The sequence below is a fragment of the Bidens hawaiensis genome, unplaced genomic scaffold (assembly GCF_021521415.1).
Source record: "Bidens hawaiensis isolate Kalapana, Puna unplaced genomic scaffold, B.hawaiensis_p1.1 tig00041139_1, whole genome shotgun sequence".
NCBI lineage: Eukaryota > Viridiplantae > Streptophyta > Magnoliopsida > Asterales > Asteraceae > Bidens > Bidens hawaiensis.
Window position 1 is genome coordinate 33,762 of NW_027505697.1, and position 17,806 is coordinate 51,567.

Sequence of the window (17,806 nt, forward strand, 5' to 3'; positions counted from 1 at the left end):
GCACGTGCGTAGCCCACAGTTGGTAGAAAAGGAATATTATACAGCTGGCTGTACCTGCTTGGAAACCTACCTTCGGCTATAAATACTCGAACACCTTGGAACGGTATCATATCTTATCTTATACCATCACATATCTTATCTGCTCTAGCTATTTCTCTTAATATACACTTATATTCAGAGCAATCTAGTCTGATTCTCACGCCGGAGGGTGGTCACAAGGAGGTCCCCCCCCCTTCTCAGTGACGAGCTCACGGTGTCTGTTTTGCAGGTCATCAGAAGAATAACCATCTTTGCCGGACCTAACCCTCGTGGGAAACATCTACTTGACCCTAAGATTATCCGTAATCTGCCGGGGTCAATTAGTGTTTCTTCAGCCACCCTACTCCACAAGAAAATATATGAAGATGGTGTCTTTTGTGTTTATATAGTCAAATTTTATCTTACACTTTCATTAAAAATATTCAAAGGGGAGATTGTACTTTAAAACATAGGTAGCTAGCTAGCATTTCTCAGAAGATATAATGGGTGAAGAAGTAAGTCGCATTTCCTGATCACTATATAAGCATATGCATATATAAATACCCTATTTGATGAAATGTTTAAATATAATTATTTTAAATGTCGCAGGAGAAAAAAGATGCGAAACCGAAGGAAGAAGAAGATAAAGAAGAAAATAGAAGAAGAGGTTCCGGAAGAAGTAGTGTTGAAGGTTGATATGCACTGTGGAGCTTGTGCTAGAAAAGTTGCAATGTCCTTGAAAGGTTTTCAAGGTCTTAATTTTTTTCACCGCTTTTCGTCTAATCACTACTAGAAATCTAGGCATTTACGACCAAGTAGTGTATTAAGTGATTTATATTACTATTGCTAGTATATTATAATCAGTCACAGTTTCGAATTATGAGCAGGTGTTAAAGAAGTCATGACCGAATGCAAGGCCAGCGAGGTTGTCGTAAAAGGAAAGGAATTAGACGCTGCAAAACTGAGCGAAAGGATTCAAAAGAAAACTGGTCGGAAAGTTGACATCGTATCCGTGCTCCCAAAACCCCCCGAGTCAAAGCCAGAACCAGAACCGGAACCGGAGAAGAAACAACAGGCCGAACAACCAAAGGAAGAGAAGAAAGACAAGGTTATTCCTTCCTAACTCCAACACTAACACTGCTAGAAAACTGAGTGTTTGTACAAACATTCATTTGCAAAAATACTCAGTTTTCTAATAGTGTAATATTTTGAAATCCATATCATCAATCATTGAAAGATTATCACAAATACATGAACTGAAGTGGGTCCAAATAGGTAATATATATAGTACCCGTAAATATTAATTTACCAGGATATTTAATTACTGTGCAACATGTGTGTGGTGACAAGAAAGCTACATAACAAAGTGATGAAATAGTATTAACAGAATGAAGGGTCAAAAAAAAATGACACCCACAACTCATTTGGTACATTTATCGATGTGAAATGATGTGATAATTGTTCAATACCTCATATCTAGAGATGTTCAACGAAACCGGTTCCTGGAACCGAACCGGTGGACCCGAACCGGTTCCTACCCGTTTTTTGTAGGAACCGGACCCTATCTGATTCAACCCGATGATCCGTGACCGGTTCTTGCATTTCTGTGTGGGGGCGGGTAGGAACCGGAACCGGTTCTGGAACCGAACCATCAGGAACCGGTTCCTAACCGGTTCTAGCCGTTGGATCGAATATAGCCGTTGGAAATCGTTTTTTTTGGCCGTTTTTTGACCGTTGGGGTCAAAAATAGCCGTTTTTTGGCTCCCCCAAGCACCCCACTACTAGTATAAATAGGTTTTTGGTGTCATGGGTTCATCACAACACTCAAAACGCAAACCCGAACGCAAAAAAATACAAAAAAACGCTATTACAACGTTTTGAGTTCTCTAATCTCTTGTTTTCTCTTCTTCTATATTCATATTTGTTGTTATGGCTGCCTCACAATCATCGGTTGGTCAAGGTTCCAACGCCGAACCAAGTTTCGTTCGTATTGTACCTCATAATCGTAATCAAGAGATTTGGTGCAATTGGGATTTGGTTGAATTGAGTGACCATTTGAAGGCTCGGTGCAAGTTTTGTGGGATTTATTTAAACCCACTTTCGAATTCAAATTTGAAGAAACACATCGAAAAACCGTATTGCAAGGCGTTGAAAAAGAACGTCGATTCGCAACAAACGCAAATGGATAGTGAAGGCGGAATATTTACATACCAAATTGATCGAGTTCAAGATCGTATGGCGAAGTTTGTGATTCAAGAAGCTTTGCCGTTTAGCCACTTCGACAACCCTCGCTTAACCGCCATGATTCGAGATACGCTTCAACCACAATACACTCACGTAAGTCGTCATACTCTTAAACGTTATTGTTTAAAATTGTGGAAGAAGGCCAAAGAGGTACTAATTGCATATTTTGAAAATATAAATACGGGAATAAACTTAACTAGTGATGTTTGGTCGGCTCCACATGGTCTACCCGAATCTTATCTTTGTGTCACCGCTCATTGGGTAGACCCGTCATCGTGGGAAATGATGAAACGCACCATTGCTTTCGAACTCTTTGAGTATCCACATACGGGAGATAATTTGTTTGAAATTTTAGATTATGTTATAAAAACTTATAAACTAGAAAATAAAATATTTTCAATGGCATTTGATAACGCGTCGAATAATACATCGGCGGTTGATAAATTAAAATTAAAATATACGCCGATTTGCAATGGTGTATTTTTTCACTCAAGGTGTGTTGCACATATCATTAATTTAATCGTGCAAGACGGACTTGCTTCGGATGAGGTTACATCGATTATAAACGATTTTAGACTAATGATACATGAAGTTTTTAAGAAAAGTAAAAAAAGACAAATGGAATATAGAAAATTTTGTAAAGATACGGGAAGAAAAGCTTTGGGAGCTAATTGGGATGTACCTCATCGATGGAATTCCACTTGCATAATGTTTCAAAGTGCTTTGAAACAAAGAGAAACTTTACAAATGTTTCATTCTAGTCTTGCCGAGAATGATTTGGCAATCCCCTTTTCAAATGAGAAATGGGAAATTATCAATGACTTATCGACTTTTCTTGAAGTTTTTAAAACATCAACTACGAAACTATCGGGAACGTATTATCCGACAAGTCCCTTGGTTCTTTCGGAGTTATTTTTAATCGTTAACAATCTTAAAGAATTTGAAAATAAAAGTCCAATGTTTTCAAACATCATATTACCAATGAAGTTTAAATTAAAAAAATACTTTCTTGAATTGCCACCGGTTTTTATTTGCGCCGCCGCTTTAAACCCATTGTTAAATGTTACGGGAGTTGAATGTGTGATAGACGAAATTTTTTCAGCCTTAGATATGCATGAAGTTGACCCAAACTTTTCAACAGAGGCAAAAAATGATTTTAACTTGAATTTTAAATTTATGTATGACTTTTATTTAAATAAATATGGGTCAAACATACACATGCCTATGCCGGGGGGGTCTTCATCAAGTTCAAGTGCTACTAGAGTACGAGATCCCATGATTAGCCTTATGAACACCGTTCGCAACGTAACGGCTAAAAAACAAAGGGGTAACACCCCTTCAAGCGAACTAGGAAGGTATAGTGCAAATGATTACTCTACCGGTTTATCCGAAGAGGAATATGGCACTTTTGATGTTTTGGCTTGGTGGAAGGTAAAGGAAACCGAGTTTCCGATTCTTGCCACCATGGCCCGTGATTTACTAACCGTCCAAGCTTCTACGGTAGCTTCGGAATCCGCTTTTTCTCTTAGTGGCAGTGTAATATCGGTGAGAAGAACAAGACTAAATTCAGAGTCAGTGGAGATGTGCATTTGCTTAAAGGATCACTTGGACTCAATCGATCGTATTCAACACGTAACCACTCTCGAAGATGAAACACCACTTGATGTTCGAGTGCACGACGAACAAGAAGGCATTTCTACAAGTAATTCCGAGGAAGAAGTCGCAACTGATGAATGTTCCCACTGATGAGTATTCCTCATCAGTGGCAACCTTCAGTAGTTGTCATCAGTGGCAGCTTTCCCACTGATTCAACTGATGACTGTTCCCACTGATGAGTATTCCTCATTAGTGGCAGCTTTCCCACTGATGAGTATTCCTCATCAGTGGCAGTCTTCAGTAGTTGTGATCAGTGGCAACCTTCAGTAGTTGTCATCAGTGGCAACCTTCAGTAGTTATCATCAGTGGCAACCTTCAGTAGTTGTCAACTTGTCATCAGTGGCAACCTTCAGTAGTTGTCTTCAGTGGCAAACATCTTCAGTAGTTGTCTTTTCTTCATCAGTTAATTGTTTATTTTTATGTTAATTGTTTTTTTTTATTTTTCATGTTATACAAATACGAATCGTAGTTTAGAATCCAAATCGCAAACGAAAAACGAAAAAAAAAATAAAAATTTTTACACTGTAACCGGTTGGAACCGGTTACGGTACAGGAACCGGGTTAGGAACCGGTAAGAACCGGTTAGATAGGTTAGGGGTCCGAGGGTGGGAGAACCGGTTCGGTTCCCTAACCGGTTCGAGCCTGGAACCGGTTTAAAAGGGGGTTTTGAATATAGGAACCGGTTAGGAACCGGTTCCGGTTCCTAGTCCCAAACCGTTTTGAACATGCCTACTCATATCCACAATGACACCATGTTTATTCTTCACCAGATAAACAAAACGCATCAAAATGTATTCATGTTGTGATAGTTATCTTTAGAATAATTAGGGTTTTAATAAAATTTGCATCCTTTTGGTGTCCTTGATGTAAAAATTTTGGTACACTTACTGATGTGAAACTAATATAAGTTTCATTCTTTTTAACTCCTTTATACTCCATACCCTATACAATGACATCATCTTCATTTTTCAAAACACATCAAAATTAAATTGCACGACTATTTTCGCGGTTAACAATATTGACTTACCCGTCAGCTATCTAGTCCCCGCTTTTATATAACAACCAGCTTATTCAGCCCGCCTTCTAAACCCGTCGACTGATTGAAGTGTATTATTTGATTGACTATTTCCTTGGACCCATTGTACCATTAAGGTTTTTTGTTTCGGACCAAATCCTAGTTGGATTAGCCAGCAAATCTTGTTGTTCTTTTCAGACTAACTCTTTTTGATTATGTATACTTTATAAGTGTGCTAAAAGTCAAAGTCTGTTTTGTTAGTTTTGATGGTCAAAAAGTCTATGAATATGTCTTGATTTTGTGATAAGTTTGGTTCATTTTAAATAACATTCGGTCTCTCATACAAACCAATATTGTTTGTTTTGCTCATAAGAAGCTCACAAATTTGTTTTAAAGTTACCCGAGCTAAAACTTCTTAAGAGTAACTATCATGGATTGCTCCCTGTCAATCAAAACGCATTGGTGATATTTGATATGCAACGTTCCTTATAGCACATGCGGATTTGCACTTTGAGGTTTTGATAAAGTTGTAACTCATTGGTGTCATTGATGTAAAAGCTGAACATTTTGAGGTATTGCCTTTTGCGCATGTGGGATGACTAAGAAAGTGTAAAGTTAATTATTTGCAACAATCAATCCGTCATTTTTTTTTAAATGCATGAAGCCCTTGAACCAGATGCATTGTAGGTGGTAAGTGACTAGTACATATCACCCTAAAAGACAAGAGTGAAAGTTGTCATTAATTTAGAAGATCGATATATAATGCACAACTTGTTGGATGTCGTACGTAAAATGTTGGACCAGTTGATATTTTCTTTTTGGCATCCATATTTTTGGTTGCATATGCTTCATGGACTATCCATATTTTCCATGCGAATCTATCTTGGATTCAGTTATTTATCGTCGACCCCACCCCGCAGAACGATCACACTCAGTAAAAGTAATCAAATTGCATGTTGTTTATGACTAGTTTTAGAAGTGAAATGTGATCAAATTAAGTGACATTTAGGTTTTATATTTTGTGGCAGCCACCTCCTGTCATAACAATCGTGCTGAGGATGTCGATGCATTGTGACGCTTGTGCTCAACGGTTACAAAAAAGGATTCGGAAGATCAAAGGTAAACGCTATTAACCCAGTAATATACGTTGTTGTAAGCAGTTTCTACCTTAACAGTTCATAATATTGGCATAAGAGAATAACAAAGAGTAAACTTAAAGAAGTAGTATATTATTGAATGCATAAAAACATTATATTATGCTCTTTAAAAATATGTAAATTTAGCAGATATTGTCAAGCCTTCTTACAAAATTAAAGACATAAATAACCGCAACAATTAAACGTTTGCACGTTTAATTTACACTTGAAATGGAAAGATTAGTAATCAAAATATCAAATGATGAAATTCATATATATATGACAGGTAGTCCACACCATCCTACTCATCGAGAACTTTCAGTCCACTGCTTATGGGCCCCGTAATTCCACTCGGAGCCCAAATTACACATTTTTTTATGTCTAGATCTTTTCTATCATGTTTCACTTTGTCTAGTTTGAAGTAGGACTGTAGGAGTCTAGTAACTCTTAATTTCACTCCATATCAATTATTTACATTTTAATGTAGGTGTTGAGTCAGTCAAGACAGAGTTAGCGAATGAGCAAGTGGTGGTGACGGGTGTGCTTGAGCCTGAGAAGTTAATGAACGACATAATCAAGAAAACCCGAAAGCAAGCTTCCATAGTAGTAAAAGAAGAAGAAAAGAAAGAAGCGGAAAAGAAAGAGGAGGAGGAGGCTCCTGACACAAAGAAAGCAGATGACATAAATATAGAAACCAAAAAGAATGAATCTTCGCCGCCAAAGAATTACATGGACTATTACTCTTATACTCCTGAAATGTTCAGTGACGAAAATCCTCATGCTTGTTTGGTAATGTAACGTCACAAAAATGATCTGTAATGTTACTGAGAGTGTATTTAGTGTCTTAGCTTTCCTTGTTATGATTTGGTAACTAGTAAGTAATGAAGTTTTACTTGTGCTATGATTAGCATTTATTGTGCAATAGATGTTTCAAGGTACAGGCCAAATGGTGACCCTACTCATTTAATTTGACTAGTCTTTCATGTTTTCAAATGTAAGTCTTCTACACTCGTGCAATTTAACATGGTGTTTATAATCAATCAATGATATTACAAGTTGGCTTCTAGGTTTCTAGTGTAACGATATTAGGGGTGCTTGTAGAAGTATCATTATCCTATTTGAAAACCATATAAATTGTCACATCTTACCCTAACCTAATTTCCTTAAATAAAAGTGTACTAAATCGTATAGGTGGGGTTGGAGAACTACAAAATTCGATCATTTTTCCACACAAAACAATTTAATTCATTTGCATAACATTCGGCTACCAGAAGTCAAAATTAGTTTCCAAATCCACAAACCGAGCTAATGGCACCAATGTTACCGATGTAGCTGAGGAAACTATCAGACTACCCGAGTGGTGCCCGGACACCCTAAAAAATATAATATTAGTGGATAAGCTTAAGCAAAAGTCTTTGAAAATGTAAAAGCATACATGTATCGTAAGCGAAAGTCACCAAATAGCTATTTTGACTAAAACAATTACTAAAATAAAGTTTAACTTTTTTAATTACCAAAAAGAGATGTGATTTTATGCTCATGTAGTCATTCATATCCTGTCTCAACCCTTCATATCTCATGAGTCAACGATTCACCTTCTGTGCCTTCAGGTAGAAGTTATATTCTTTTACTTGTAACATATGGTGTAGCACATCACCTCCTGCGTCGTTTTTCGTTTTTTAATATATTAATTTAATTTTAAAATATGAAATAAAAAAAGAGATTAACTTTACTTTTATTTAGAAATATTAGTTCTTGTTTTATATTAATATTAACAATTTTCTAAATATTCTTTATAATATGAATATTAACCCATAAAGAACGTTTTTAAGATGATAAGTAATAACAATAAAAATGTTGCAGTCGTTTTCTCCAACGTCATCGGCCTCTCCCAAGCCATTTTACAGAAAAAAATAACTATTACGCCGTTTTCTCTTGTTCCCGGAATTTATTGGCTACACAAATCTATTATTGGAACTACATCAACCACTTTCGTCTTCCACTCCGATCTGTTGTGACAATGTAAGTGCCTACTACTTATCCAGTATTCCACTTCTGCATCAACGCACAAAACACACTGAGTTTGACATACATTTCGTTTCGACAACAAGTTCAAAAATGGTCAAGTTTGAACCTTGCACACGCCTTCTCGCTACCAGATAGCAGATTTTTTACGAAAGGTTTCCCTCGTGTGTTGTTTGAAGACTTCCGATCCAGTCTCGATATACGTCTCACTCTCGTTTCGACTGTGAGGGTATACTAGGAATTTATATTAGTAGTAATTAGTAAATATATTCCCATTGCCTCTCTCAATTATTTTGTGACACATCTCTAAATAGGAAATAGTTGTAATGTTTATTTATAAGAGGTAAAGGTCATTGAAATGATTCATGGTTTGAATCACAATTCTCTTCAGAAAGTATGCAGGTTATGAAAGTCAGGTTATATAAAAATCATTATGCATTTTTATATATGGTGATTTAGATGGAGTTCATACGATCATTCAATCTCACTTCATCGGGCTTCGGATGCATATTATTGGTTTTCTATGAGAATGACATAATGATTCTTTGAAAATGTTGATTAGAAGCCTCTCACAATCAGGTAGAGTGTCATCCTTACAAATAACTGATTGGGTGTACTTAGTGATTCGGTTTGAAAAGCCTTATGGATACACTTATGATACCAAACATCACGTTAACTGCGAGTGGTGATCTACTTAGGACACGACACAATATAAAAAGAAATTGTTGGAAAGGTTAAAGGTACAATATAAAAAGTATGCAGGTTATGAAAGCCATATTGCTTTTCTAGTAAGTGTTGCAGGGTAGTTTATGTCATCTCCAAGAACCTCACCTCACTCTGGTAGTGTGAACCAGGTCATGACATCTTATACCGCGATCGTGGCCACGGCAATATAAAAAGTTTCCATATACGCACAAGTAATCAGTAGTGGAGTATACAAATGCAATTGGTAGTAGGATGTAAATTAGCATCATAATAAATAGTTTCCAGGTATAGGTTTATGTACTCCTTTAAAAGTATTGATCTGTGCTCCATTAATAAATATATAATAATTATGTATAAGGACAAATTCTAATGGATGTTTATTCTGAGCTTCAAAAATAATCTTTGAAAAGTGAAAACATAATCATTTTTTTCAAAATGTATCAAGGGAGTAGTAAATCTACATGATAAATTTGTGCATGATGGTTATGGTAAGTACATATAAAACTCGAAAATCATCATCATCGTAGAAGTAAGTTCTCTTCGCATATCATCTCCTCTTGAAACATACCATTAAGATTGCATCTCTTCTAGTCGGTTGGTTGGTTGGTTTGTGATTATTGATGTATAGACTTGTAGAGAACAACTGTGACGTACTTGGATAAGAACCGATGAGTTGATCCAAGGGCTACAACAGAATCACTGCTTTTCCCTTTCTGCATGTAAAGATGGTTGATGACAACATGTTGAGGTCGGGGAGTAGGCTCCGTGTGGTGTGGAGGGGCGTTAAGAAGCGTCATCTGGAGATGTGGCGGCACTAATGGCGGCTCTTTTGCGTAGTCCTCATGCCCAAGTTGTAAATTGTTGTAGCTTGAATCTGGTGATTGTGGCGGTTCAAAACCAGAAATGCTTTCAATGTCTTCTGGTACATATTCCTGTCATCGAAAACATTATTAATGCTAAATATACGCTTTCAATACGTTTGACTCGTTACAGATAAACATAAAGGCCAAATTTGTGGTTTATTGTGGGGTTAACATGATTCAAAAGCTAAAAGGTAAAGAAAAGTATATAAATTATCACCTGCTGTTGAAGAAAAATGACAAAAGAAGACATCCATAAAAATCCAGACAACTTTTACAAAGATACAAAATAAAATAACAAACTTCACATCACATCACATGATTTATCTATACTAGGGACCACTTCAAAATTCCAAAATATGTATACTTTTAAAGCACAAATAAGACGTTACATGATATTAGACTTTCAAAAGCTTGTGCAGTGATAAATTTTTAACACTGGCTCGTGATAAACACCTTTCCAAATGCACGCCAAAACGCACCAACTGGTATCAATTATCACAACAAGATGTTTTGTCCTATAAGGTACTTAGGTTTTGTCGAGTGATCAAGTGTTCAATGATTCAAAATATAATTAAGATACCCGTTATGCATAATCAGAAGTTACTTTGATATATGTAATTTTCAAGGAAAGTACCTGCAAATCTAAGATGTTATAAGTGTTGCCTGCTTCATCCTGTGTCCATGGCACATCAGGGAATACCTCCATTGACCATCAACGATAAATCTATACTGGTAAACACCCGAAGGAAGAATCTTTAATATAATGAAATCTTTTCCTGATCTCTGCAACGGCTTCCTGGTCAAGAACAAAACATCAAATAGTTATTTATTCATATATCGCACGCACGTGCGCACACACAAACACACATAGAGAGAGAGAGGCGTGTTCAAAATAAAATCATTATATGTAGCAGTATCCACATAGTGATAGAGAGAAAGAGAGACATTGATATGCTATTACATGATCGTCTTATGTATCACAGTTGAAGCAATAGACAAAAGTAATTGTTTATGTGGTTCTTGCAATTCTCTATTAGAAACGTAACTGTAAACTCGTGAAAACCACTCTTAAAACACTTTTTCTTCATTTCTCTATATGTTATTAATCTTTACCAAAACCAAAAATAAAAATAAAAAAAATATATGTTTGTAGTTTGTGAAAGTAGAGATATGTAGCTCGTAATCTACAATATATATATATATATATATCGTATGAGATACATATATGTAACTTCACAATATTCATATATGTACTTCTGTAATCTACAAAAAAAAATATTATTTGGCAATATTAATAACATATAAAAATGAATGAAAAAATAAAAATAAAAAAATTAGTATTCAAAAGTGGGTTTCACAAGTTTTCAGCTAAAATATGGTTTTGTTGTACCCCTCCCCTATCTAAAAAGTGTACAAAGAACATTAACACATGGGCCTTAATGTTTAGGCATGGTGTCCGAAAGTTTTTTGTGATTATCGTTTCTATATTTCTTTTCACATGGTATCAATGTATAAGACTTTGCCTAAAATTTAATTACCTTTTTATACTTTTTAAGCACAAACTTACTTTTAGCATAACTCAAACCTATATATGCCACATTAATCCAAAATATAAAACGGGCATGACTGGATAAACATTAAATAAACAAAATTTAATGTTTTTTCACCTTGTTTTCCAATTGTCCCATGAGCCTTCCACGGCCACTTCTTTTCCATCATAGCTCCATGTGATCATAGTTGGAATTCCTTGCTCGGTCACCATGTCTTCATAGTTGGAGGTGTCGTGCATCCATGAATTGTTTGACTGCATCTCATCGGGTCTTTGTAATGGAGCCACGGGTACCTACAAAATACACACAACAATGCAAAAGATCACAGCTTTACCATATGCTTGCCACATGTACATTATCAGAGACTTGATGTAAAATGGATTACGTTTCTTAACTGCTAAGGTAACATATGGCATGAGAAGGATGCACGTTTTTCCGTTTGTTTACCAAAATTGAATAAAAAACAATTTAAGAGATAGGGATAAAGATAAAGGAAAGTATTTTAATAGAAATAAAATGCAAGAATCACTTCAAAGATAAGTATGTCACTCTCTTCTGTTTTCTACAAACGGACAACTCACTTCCATTTTAGAACATATATGCTAAAATAGTTTTTTAGAAGTTGTATACTCGACTACTCGTATCGAATATATAGTATTGGATGATTGTTAAATTAAAAAAATAACATATTAACAAATCCAATAAGAATCTACTCTTACAAAAGAGGTTATCGTGATTAGAAAAGTCAGAATCAGCTAGGGATGGTTTGGGAATTCTATGTTTATGCATACAATCTTTCATCTTCGAGACATATTAGTTATACGATAATAATCAGAAAACTGTGATCATAATCCCTGGTTGAAATATCTACATTAGATGATGAAGTTTGCGATTCTTTAGTTATTGTTTTGAAATCTAGTGTTTGGTGAAGTTAGATTGGCGGGTACGAAGTATGGTTTTAGCTAGTTAATGAAATACTGTGAATTTGTGGTTGTTTGGTTACGAATTTCGGCCAACCCCTGTTTCAGTTTCATATGCCTTGTATATCTGAATAAGCCTAATTTGGAACATAGAATATAATTTAAGTCGGTAATGTTTTCTAATTTGAGAAAATTAGAAAGCATTGTCTACTTACACTAGACAATCTTTAAACAGAATGAAGCTTTTTCATATCATAGAAGGCATATTTAACCAGGGTTGACCAAAAATCATATTCAAAAAACCACACACTCGACATTATGTCAAAAGCTAGCTAAAACCAAACTTCATAACCGTCAAACAAACTGATAGAACCCAAAAACTAAAATATATATTTTATTGAGATAAAAAGATAGTTGGCCCGATTCGAGAGGGGCTAGTCTCCCATTTAACCAATTCGAGATGGTAAGCCTCCAATTACAATAAGAACTTGATAATCAAAAATAAAACCAGACATTCAAAACTAAAACAGAAATGAAATACTTATAACATAATTTAGGTAATTAATCTCTCCTAACATTCAGCCTTTGACCGTCAATTGTCAACAGTCAACCCCCCACTAATTCAGCCCTAAATCTTTGCTCCTGGTTGACTAGGTCAAGGTAACTAATCCAAGACCTTTTGGACCCAGATGGGTTGACCCGCTGATAAGGTGGAGTCTTATCAATACTTCCGACCCGGAGACACGACTTGTCCTCAAGTCGAAAAGAAAGGAATTGTTGTGCCAAGCGATCAACCATTCAATTATAGGCTGACCCTCTTCATTTATCCATCCATAAGCTAGAGCATATTGTGAAGGCCATGCGGTTTCCTTGTCTTTTGCATCTACGCCTGACCTTGATGACCAATTGATTTCAACGATTTCCTTCTTATCATAGGTGTCCCCTGTAATTGTAATTGCAGTTGGTTGTTCAGAGTCGGTATTCTTTTCCTTTTCCCTTGAGCCCAACAGTTTGCATGCTAGAAATCGCCCGTGCTTCACGGAATCAAATACGTGTAGAAGGATTTTAGGAGTGGATTGTGATGACTGAGTAACAACCGATAAGTTAGGTTTAAAGGCAGGTGTTGCTACTAGGTTTCTGTTGGGCTCTATATGGCCAACTTTGGACTCGGATTCAAGATTCAAACTCATGGCATTAGGTTCATTGGATTTAATTTTCAAAATCTGATGATGAGTTTTCTGGTTATAAGAGTTAACCATCTCGCCTCTTTTGTCTGCCATTAAACTGTCCTCCGTTTCCATGTTCTTTCGAAGCTTATCTGCCTTTTCACAATAGTTGCCATCTCTTATCATCTGAGACTTGATTTCTGCAACATCACCCCTCAACCGTGAGAGTTTGGTGTCAAGCTTGGCGGCAATGGCTGCCAATTGAGTGGCAATTTGATCGGACGTAAGACTGCTACCACCGCTACCCCCGGTTTGCACCATCGTTCCTTTAATGTTTCCCGGCAACGGAACCAAATGATAGAACCCAAAAACTAAAATATATATTTTATTGAGATAAAAAGATAGTTGGCCCGATTCGAGAGGGGCTAGTCTCCCTTTTAACCAATTCGAGATGGTAAGTCTCCAATTACAAGAAGAACTTGATAATCAAAAATAAAACCAGACATTCAAAACTAAAACAGAAATGAAATACTTATAACATAATTTAGGTAATTAATCTCTCCTAACATTCAGCCTTTGACCGTCAATTGTCAACAGTCAACCCCCCACTAATTCAGCCCTAAACCTTTGCTCCTGGTTGACTAGGTCAAGGTAACTAACCCAAGACCTTTTGGACCCAGATGGGTTGACCCGCTGATAAGGTGGAGTCTTATCACAAACGCAACTAAACACAAGGTTTCAAGCAAAACCATGTAAAGAAAACCAAAACAACAAATCAACAACCACAAACTTCAATTTCAAACAAGCTTCTGACTCAATCCGATACAAAACTATGTCAACACTCATAAAATTGCTTGTTTCCTCCACAATTTTATCATGAACAACCCTAAACCAATAATCAATCGACCTCCGGACACAAGCACGCACCAAGGTGACAACAAAAACAAGATCAATCAGCACAAAAATCCCACAAAGAAATTGCAAACATTTTCTAGATCTACAGCATCAGCTGCATTATAAACCTAATCAATCAACTAATAAAACAACATCAGTCCACTCCATCATTACTATCACAACTATCATCAAAATCAAATCTTTACTAATGGGTATTCATCTTTACCCAAAAGGGTATAAAATAAATGCAAAACCCCTAAATTAAAACTTAAAAGAAATATATATATATATATATATATATATATATATATATATATATATATATATATAATTTACCTGTGGAGTAAACATTAATGGAGAGCCAGAAACCCTAGGGCTTGGAGGAGGTGAATGACCCATGAAATCACCATCATCACCAGTCCGAGGAGCAGCATCGTTGCCGATTGAGGTGGTGCTGCCGCCGTCGACGCCAGCAGCACCGCCGCCGCCGTCTTCTCTACCATTTACGTTCCCCATTAATGAAAATTAAAACCCAATTCAAGATTTTAAGATTTGAAACAAACCCAGTTGTAAATCTCAGTGGTTTTATGTAATAATAATAATAAAACAAGAATCTTGATATTGAATACTTGATTGATTGATAGAGGTGCACTGTGGAATGTGGATGTGAGATGGAGATAGAACAAGAGAGAGAGAGATGAAGGTAATGAGTGTATGATGCAGACTTGAAATTATTATTATTATTATTATTATTATTATTATTATTATTATTATTATTAATGATATGAGATGAGAATTGAATTGTTGTAAAAGCATACATTTTTTCTAGAAATAAAATCTTCAATCTATGTTCTTTTTTGGACTTTATTTATTGAGGAAAACAGTCGAGTGACTTTCATATATTCGAGCTACACTTGTTTAGTTTAGCAAATTTTAAGCTTAGTTTGTTTACAGCTTTATTTTTAAAACCTGACTTGATTTATGGATAGATTTTTAAGTTTGGATTTTATTGTATAGTTATTTTATAAAAAAAGGTTTAAATATATATACAAAATACATATATATATATATATAAATATTTATTTGGCCTCAAAAATTACGTGACTCGACCGACCGTTCAACTTGCCCTACTTTAAGGCATGCCTTGTTAATAAATGAAGCTTGGTCACGAACTTGCTAACTAAATGAGTTTTAACAGCGGCTTGAGTTTGTTAAAAGCTAGTTTAACTCAACTTTTTAACAATCATTATATATATAGTATATAATTAAGAGGTTTGATGCCACGGAAGACGTTTTTATTATTTTATTACCTTTGTTTTGTTTTTTTGCAAATCATTTTGATGCAATTGAGATGTATTGGTGTGTTAGTTGTCTTGCTTTTCGTTAAGAAATTGAAAGAAGAAAACATAATGACATTTCTTTGCATTTTGTTTAGTCGAGGACTTCTTACTTCAAACAAATATTTGTTGGTTTCTTGACCGTCCTTCCTTTAAACAGATTATTTTGGTTTCTTTTTTTTTAACTTTCTAAGTTATTTTATTTGTGTCTTTCGTTTAAATATATTAATATAAAACGAGTGTTTTTTTTGCCGCAAATATGTTATTGTGCCACTTGATAACAATACCTTATTGATGTAAGAATTTTTTTTGTTTTCTTTTTTAGTTTTAGCCTGTTAATAATAATTAACGTAAAGAAAACTGAATGAATACCAATTTTGTTTGTGTTCTCTAATTTTATTGTTTTTATTTTAGTTTCGGTACCTTAATAAACATGTCGAATTGTTCGAATTCATGTAGACTCACCACCTTTTTTATAGTTCATGTACCGTAACGAACGTAACGTAACCGACCGAATGCCAATTTTTTTTAAGTTCGGGTACCCTAACGAACGTGACGGAAATCGACCGAATTTACGTAGACTCACCATTCCAATGCACGGAATCGACAATAGTCAGGTTTACCAATGCTCAAGTTTTACCAACAGACGCCACCTTTTTTTTTTTTAGTTCCGGTACAATAACGCATGTAACCGAAACCGTTCGAATTTGTGTCTATCAAAGCTTAGAACCAACAACGCTTGGATTTTACCTGCCCGGCGCACCACGCATGGTAATAAACTAGTTCTTAAATAACTTATAAATGGTTTGAATCGTTTTAAGTCGTCGTATCTATATAGTAAAGGTTTTAGGTTATACTAATTTGTAAGTATCTAAATAATAAAATAAAAAATATATTTCTCTTAATTTATTATTGGTTGTGGCAGGTTGGGAGCGATGAAGGTGACATCAATACATGGAGTTTTCAGGTACATCAAAATTTGTGGATTTCTGTGTACCTACATAATATGTCAAAATGTTTTTAATTTTAGGGGAATCTAAAGAGTATTTTCTTTTCCAATTTTTATTAACAGAAAAAGTTATTAAAATAGACGTAATGCACCTTTAATAAAAAAATCCAAAATAGACAAGAGATTTAACCTATAACATTTTAATCATCCCCACTCTAGTCTAATAAGAAGACGTAATGTTACAGGAGATGGCTAAGGAGGCTAAATCTTAGTTGACTCTTTTTGGCTTCTGAAATTATAAATTGTCGGCATGACTAATCTTTAGACCAAATCCGAAAATATAAAATTTTTGTAAACAATTATTTACTCTTTCAATTTTTATTTCAGTTTTCTCATAAATTCGTATTTTCTATTCACTATTATGTTATATCCTGTTAAAATAATACTTATTGATAGATTGATATATAATACTTAATTTTTATATATAATACTTATTGATAGATTGATATAGATAATGTACTATGGATGATTAGCTCTTGTGTGGTTTCTTAATAAACACATCTTATATTTTATTCATCAAAATAGTGTTGATAAGATAATGGCTTTTTAATAATTGTATAAGTTTTAACAATTAACACCATTTAATGTTTATTTCATTTTGATCCTTTAAATATACATGAATAACAGTATCCATGTCTCTTGCTCATAAAATTAATTTACCTTTAAATTTTGTAAAAGAAAATTAGAATGCTATCTATTTTGTCGTCACATTTTATTATTTTCTAAAATAGAGATACTTAAACTTAGGGTCAAGTTATTCTACAAAAGGTAACAAAAATGAAAAGTGTGAGAAGCCATAAATAATTGACATGTGTCAAGTGGAGATCAAAAGGAAAACGGTATAGAGGTAATTGCACACATTTTCTCTCTCCACATGCAAGACACATGTTAATACCTCCATCATTTTAGACTGTCTATAACTTTTTCGTATGATATTTTTTTTATAAAAAATTCATCATAATAACAAGCGTTTTTTTATCTTTAATATGAGTATGATTTTGTTATATGAAATTTAAAACAAAAATTACGTCATTGTGTCTTTTCGCTTATCATTGTGTCTTTTCGCACACCATTGTGTCTTTTCGCTTATCATTGTGTCTTTTTTCGTCATTGTGTCTTTTCGCACACCATTGTGTCTTTTTGCTTATCATTGTGTCTTTTTTCGTCATTGTGTCTTTTCGCACACTATTGTGTCTTTTCACACATCGTTGTGTCTTTTCGCTTATCATTGTGTCTTTTTTCGTCGTTGTGTCTTTTCGCACACCATT

At 34.9% G+C, this 17,806-nt stretch overlaps 2 pseudogenes across 2 annotated transcripts; one reads left to right on the forward strand and one right to left on the reverse strand.

The window, feature by feature from the left end:
* The first annotated feature begins 375 nt into the window (after window positions 1-375).
* LOC143614811 (heavy metal-associated isoprenylated plant protein 7-like) lies at window positions 376-7,036 on the forward strand (annotated as a pseudogene). Its single transcript, XR_013150357.1, has 5 exons — window positions 376-533; window positions 628-770; window positions 906-1,126; window positions 5,962-6,052; window positions 6,557-7,036. The product of XR_013150357.1 is annotated as a heavy metal-associated isoprenylated plant protein 7-like (transcript).
* Window positions 7,037-9,124: 2,088 nt separating this feature from the next.
* On the reverse strand, window positions 9,125-14,812 carry LOC143614810 (SNF1-related protein kinase regulatory subunit beta-2-like; annotated as a pseudogene). Its single transcript, XR_013150356.1, has 4 exons — window positions 14,529-14,812; window positions 11,330-11,505; window positions 10,297-10,458; window positions 9,125-9,731 (listed from the first exon to the last, which is right to left on the reverse strand). The product of XR_013150356.1 is annotated as an SNF1-related protein kinase regulatory subunit beta-2-like (transcript).
* Window positions 14,813-17,806: the final 2,994 nt, after the last annotated feature.